This window comes from Ictidomys tridecemlineatus, chromosome 10 (assembly GCF_052094955.1).
Source record: "Ictidomys tridecemlineatus isolate mIctTri1 chromosome 10, mIctTri1.hap1, whole genome shotgun sequence".
NCBI lineage: Eukaryota > Metazoa > Chordata > Mammalia > Rodentia > Sciuridae > Ictidomys > Ictidomys tridecemlineatus.
This window is the reverse complement of record NC_135486.1, coordinates 123,576,182-123,582,867: the sequence shown is the minus strand read 5'-3', so window position 1 is coordinate 123,582,867 and position 6,686 is coordinate 123,576,182. Positions and strand designations below refer to the sequence as shown.

General features: G+C 37.0%; 1 pseudogene; it reads right to left on the bottom strand.

Moving 5' to 3' along the window:
* Positions 1 to 640: 640 nt before the first annotated feature.
* LOC144367637 (mitotic-spindle organizing protein 1 pseudogene) lies at positions 641 to 6,082 on the bottom strand (annotated as a pseudogene).
* Positions 6,083 to 6,686: the final 604 nt, after the last annotated feature.

Genomic DNA, 6,686 nt, shown 5'->3' with positions numbered 1-6,686 from the left:
TTTTGCTTCATACGTAAATAACTTAATCTATATAATCAACTCTTGTGGCCTAGAACTGCATACACATTTTGGAGTTGAGAATTAATGTTCTCTTTGATTTATAAATAACATGCAGTATTTGTAGTGTTTAGTTTCATTCAAATGCTTGTCACAAATTCTTATTGTCTCCCAACTTGTTGTGCTAATAGACCTTTTCAGTTTACTGGTAAAGATGGCATGAATTAAAAGTCATAATGGTCAAATAAATAAATAAAAAAAAGTAGAGAAAGTGGCTACCTAAATATCACTAAATCTTATTAAAACCACTTCAGCTTGTATGAACAACAAAGAACATTAGTGAAGAATGAATACCAGGGCCTGGGGAGGTGGCTCAAGCGGTAGCCCGCTCGCCTGGCATGCGTGTGGCCCGGGTTCGATCCTCAGCACCACATACCAACAAAGATGTTGTGTCCACCCAGAACTAAAAAATAAATATTAAAAAAAATTCTCTCTCTCTCTCTCTCCTCTCTCACTCTCTCTTTAAAAAAAAAAAAGAATGAATACCATTCTAAAATTTAATCAACAATGAAATTAAATCCATATTAGCCTTGCAAAAAAATTCCACTGAGATTCTGTTACAGAAACAGAACCAATAACATCCTAAATTTTCTAAAATTTATTTTTGAATTATCATTTTGATGAGTTAAAACTTTAAGGGTAAATAATGACACACAAAATGATTTTAGAAAGGCAAACTTATAATTCCTGATACACATTTCATTAGTTTTTGTTTAATGACTAGAAATCCTTATTTCTTCAGAAAATATTACATATTCATTGAAACACACCACTTATCTAGTGATTTATTATATATCTACATCATATTTATTAGATAAGAATTCCAATTACTTTTATGTAATAAAAGTAAAAAGGAATTTTGCATGTTGGCTATGTTTCACTTTATACATTATTTTTAGGCCTTTATAGGATATAAAACTTAGAAAAACATTCAACTAATATTCTTATTTGATGTAAACGACTCAAACTACAAACAATACTAAGCTAAGCACTGTTATTACTTTTAAAATCTAAGTTTCCAGAAGTTTTATTTTTCAGTCAATACAAAATGATCTAGTTCACACTATTAACTGCCCAAAAACTGTTTAAAAAACTAAATATTCTTTGTTAAAGAGAAGATTACAAGAAATGTTTTCTATGTTCTCATTTTAAAAAACGAGATTCTGGTATACATGGGGAATTTAAATACAAATTCTTACATGGTGGCTAAAATCTTGTCAACTTTCAGCCTGATACAACATAAATCAACAGTTATTATGCATAAACAATTCAAAATTAAAGTTTATAATGGAAATGTCAACAAGTCATAACTACGACACATCATTACTGATGGGTTCCACTATACTTCCACCAGGCACAGCATATGTGCACATCTGATAGACTGCTTAGAAAATTTAAGCTATCAGAGCTATAAATAAGGAATACATAAATATAAACATAGCAATGCCAAAACATTAGGGCCATTAAAAAAAAAGATGCGATGCAAACACATTTGATTGTTCCCTCTGTAAGCCACTTTCCACTGATTTATAAAGCTATGGTTTTATAATTCTTTTTAAAAGGAAAATTTTTCTACACTGCTGCATGCAGTAATTTCACTGTACATTCTTGACTAAAATGCAATCTTCAAATCCTCTTGAGGAATTTGACATATCTCATCAGGATCTCTCCAGAAAGTCAGCTTGTCCTATTTTCAACAAAAAATACTTTAGTGCTTCAGTAGCCTTGCAGAGTTCCTTAATAACAGATGATAAAGCTTCTGGATTAATTCCTTGTTCACAAAGCCGTACACAAATAGACAGTGTTTCCTTATCTAAGCCAGTATTCAAAATTCTTGAAATCTCAAGCAGAACATCCATGGTCTCCCTCACCGCATTCAGATTCGCCGCCGCGGGCGCTGGGTCCCCGGCGGCGCCGCTGCCACTCGCCAAGGCGGAGGCTGAGGGAGGCTGGAGAAGGGCCTGACCCGGAACTGGAGCGCCTTCCTTCTCTGCAAAACATTAACAGGCAACAGCCATAGAATTATACAAAGAAAATACAAAATGAAATTAACAAGAGAAAAAAAAACACATTCAGCTTGTGTAATAGCTATCTTGAATTTTGCTGAGTTATGGATTATATGCCCCATTTAAGATCACGGTTGTTAGTTGGGGAGCATGCTGAACAAATGTTAGCTGTAAGGTGGGATGAACACTGGATCCTCACCCTCACCCGACTGGTTCCTTGTGGCTTGTTTGCCTCAAGTCATAACACCTGAACCAAAGATAGAGAGCTTTTAACTTTCTTTTTTGGGAAAAAGTGGCAGAATGCTTTCATGTTTTACAATGTTACCTTTAAACAGATCAGGTTCTCCTTAATACCTTTCAAAAATACATTGACATTCTAATTCCAGTGTGAAAAGTAACACAAACTTGGGGCTGTGGCTGTGGCTCAGAGGTCTAGCGCTTGCCTAGCATGTGTGAAGCACTGGGTTTGATCCTCAGCACCACGTAAAAATAAAATAAAAATATCGTGTCCACCTAAAACTAAAAAATAAATATTAAAAAAAAAAACTTAAAAAAAGAGTAACACAAACTTGTATATACAACTTATTGACAACAAGTTACTTTATCCAAATTTGTTATTTTTATACAAAGTGGAGAATTTTGTTATATATAATTTTAATTTAGAGAACAGCAACTTGGTAAAATGCTTTCCTGTTTCACATTTAACTAAGTTGAAATTTTAATGCACAATTTAGAATCCAGAATGTATGCAAACAATAATCATAGGTCTGCATGTATTAACAAAAATCAAAAGTTAGCCTTAAATCTCTTATACATTTAGGAAACGGTGTTAATCATCAGAAATTGACTTAACTGGGACGTGGTGCATGCCTGGAATCCCAGAGGTTTGGGAGGCTGAGACCAAAGCCAGCCTCAGCAACTGTGAGGCACAAAGCAACTCAGTGAGACCCTGTCTCTAAATAAAATACAAAACAGGGCTGGGGATGTAACTCAGTGGTCAAGTACCCCTGAGTTCAATCCATGGTACCAAAAAAAAAAAAAAAAAAAAAAAAAAAAAAAGAAAGAAAGAAAGAAAGAAATTGACTTAGAGCAAACAGATATGAGGCAGATGAGATGGGTCTTCAAATGAAGTGTGGCTTTTAAAAAAAATTTTTTTTTGAATTGTAGATGGACAGAATGCCTTTATTTAATTATATATTATGCTAAGGATAGAACCCAGTGCCTCATACATGCCAGGCAAGTGCTCTGCCACTGAGCCACACCCCAGCCCAGTGTGGCCCTTCTATGTCAGATACTATATATAAAAGAGAGCACTTATTGGTTAATTTGCCAGTAAATTTACATAAACTTTCATTTGATAAACTTTTATATAACACTGAGACAAGGCTTAAAAAGATACATATGTATACCTAGTTGCATATATTTAGGGTGTCAACAACATTGTTATAACCTAAATAAGAGTTATTTTTTTAAACCAGTTACAAAGTAATCATTGCATTTGAAAACAAGTGTAATCTCACTTCCCTTAAGACTTATTTTCCTCAAGTAGATAAGAGCAGATCAATGTTTTAGATTTTGCTTTATATCAGTACATTAAGGTTAAAGTAGCCTCATCTGACTGCTAATTGTAGCCAATTTAATCACAGACTTTTTGAGATTTACCTTCCATAAACCTGCAATCTACTTTGACATTCACAACTTCATATCTTTAGTTTTGTCCTCTTTCATTTCGGAATTTAGCCCAAGAATATTACTTTACCAGACAAAATACTTTCTCATCCGGAAACTTTTATAATTTTCCATCCTAAAACATTTAATTAGCTGGTGGGGCATGGTGGCACATTCCTGTAATCCCAGCAGTTTGGGAGGCTGAGGCAGGAGGACTGTGGAGTCAAGCCAGCCTCAGCAAAAGCAACATGCTAAGCAACTCAGTGAGACCTGCCTCTAAGTAAAATACAAAATAGGGCTGGGGCTGTTGGCTCAGTGGTCCAGTGTCCCTGAGTTCAATCACTGGTACCAAAACAAAAACTAAAAACCAAAACCATATTTAATTATTACAGTCAAGCAGCATGAGAGAATAAGAAGGGTGGGGGCGGACTGAAGTCAATTTTTTGTCTTGCAACCTGGGGAAAAGTTAAAAAGGACATACTTTTCTCCTCTCCTGCTCCTCCTCCTTTTTAGTCTTAGACTCCTTATTGAGACTGTTGTTGGCATTCCCATGTAAGCTTCAGTGCAGCCAATCTAGGGAAATCTCTGCCTAGAGCTTTTTAACCCTTTTTTCCCTGGTTGGTAATAATCAGGTTAGGTTTGGATGTATAAAATTATGAAACATTATTTCCCATAACTTTTAAAAATATTTTTTAGTTGTCAATGGACCTTTATTTAATTTATTTATATGCGATGCTGAGAATCGAACACAGCACCTCACACATACTAGCAAGCACTCTACCACTGAGCCAACCCCAATCCTTTCCCATTACTTTTGAGACTGAGGGTGTTAAGTATTTTTCCTCTCAGTGACAAACAGATTAAATTGTTGCTCCATAGGTAAATTGAGGGTAGGGGCTTAGAATGAGACTCCTGTTCATATGACTTTGGGTTGGGATCTCACTAAAAAATGAAGATACTAATTAACCTTTTGATAATTATTTTAAGTTAAGGGGAGACATTTACTAACTCGTTGTGCCCTTAAAATCTCTTTAGAAGGAGAATATTTGCCTGCTGCTTGGTCATTCATCATCCCTATAACTTGGGGTTCCTAAGATGTATTATCTTTTCTTTTTTTAAAAATATTTTTTAGTTTTCCATGGACACAATATCTTTATTTTGTTTATTTATTTTATGTGGTGCTGAGGATCCATTATGGCTGTGGGATTTGGTCCTCTCCCTCCAAAAGCTTAGTGTATGGGACCTGGGAAGGTGGCTGCAAGGAGAGGAGGAGTGTTTTGCCCTGGGGACAATTCTTCAGTCCAGTGTCACTTTTGTTTACACTTGGTTCAGGGCTTGGTGGGGGTCTCAGGTTACGCAGGCTTTTGCTCAAAGTTTCCACATTGAAACAGGGTGCAGGAGATTTATTAGAAGGTCTGGTGGGGCCATGAGCAGCAATGGCCTTTTTTAGGCCTATGGATGGCTGAGGCTAGGAGCTGATGCATTTCTTCTGTTTGGCCTTGTCTTCCCTATTATTAAAGGTCTTGAAAGCAGTATATAGAAGTTGCTTCTGGGAACTGTTTTAAGTTTTTATGGATATCAAGTGTAGAACCTATGAAAAATTGGATGGGGGAAAGAGAGTACCAGCAGGAGTATGAAGGTCTGGGGTGATATATTTGGTAATTGAGTGAAGGAGAAAAAAACTTGGAGGTAGAAAACCTCAGACAAACTTGCCGTTCTGTAAATTTTAGACAAATTTTCCAATCTATAATAGGTAATTTTTGAATTTTGGAGAATTTCTTGATCAAATATTTTATATTTGCACCATTGGTGCAAATTATCTAATTTGTTTTGTGGCCAAGTTTGAGTTATAAGGCTAATTAAGCATTAATTTTGAGGTCATTAGGAGTAGAGGGTCTTAAAATGGGTAGAGAGACAGCCTAGGGGGTATCTCTGGAAACTGTGTAGTTTTCAGCCTTGGAGAAGCTTGACTACAGAAGGTGACAACAGAGGGCAAGGTATACCTTACACTCTTTATGCCATCAATGTGCCAGTCCTGGACTGGACTTTCCCCACTAGGAGTTGGGAAAACATCTTTCCCTCAATCCAAGTGGTAAGGGACGTGGTCCCAGTTATCCTCCGGGCGGAATTGCTGTTCAGCAAAGATGAAATGAATAATGAATAGAGTCTTATCTCTCCAAAGAGATGAGAAGACAAGAAGGCTGGTGATAGATATATAAGCAAAATGGCAAGGTCCCTGATCCAGAGATTTGTTGGTTGTGCAAGGGAAGAGAAGGTTTGGGGATGGGAAGTAGAAGTAGGCCTCCTTTAACATTAACAAAAGGTTTGGTACAAATCCCTTTACTGTCCATGGGGCATAAAGCCACACAAATTTAGTAGGTGGTTGATATCTGGTATCCCTGTTGGCTGTTGGGATGTCAGATTTTAGATTTAAAGCCTTGGTGCAACACTAGGGAATTGCCTTGAGTTCTCCTATTTTATGCATGATTTTTTTTTTTTTTTCAGAAAGTGGACAGCAGAGGGTGTGGAGGGCCTATATTCTATGGGGTCGGGAAATGCAATCAGTTTAGGGATTCAGCCCTAGCTGCATGAGCTGTGGCTGGAGGTTTGTTCCCCCAACCTCAGAGATCCTTGGGGATGCTGGACACTCAACAGTCACTTCCCAGATCCCATCAATTGTTTGACTTAACTACAGGGGGAGAGGAAGTATTCAGGTGGGACAGCGAAGGGTTAATTTTACCTTACTCCTGTTCAGGGAACTGTTAGGACAAATAACAGCACACATGATGAAGGCAGGAAATGGGAAGCAAACCTAGGATCAGCAAGCTTTTCTTTATTCAGTATTTAACAGTGGAGTCAATTGGTGGAACCCTGGTGCAGCTCATTTTCAGGGCAGAAAATGGCGGTGGGCTGAAGCAAGGGTCTGAGTTATACAGGCTTCAGTTAGGGTGAAAC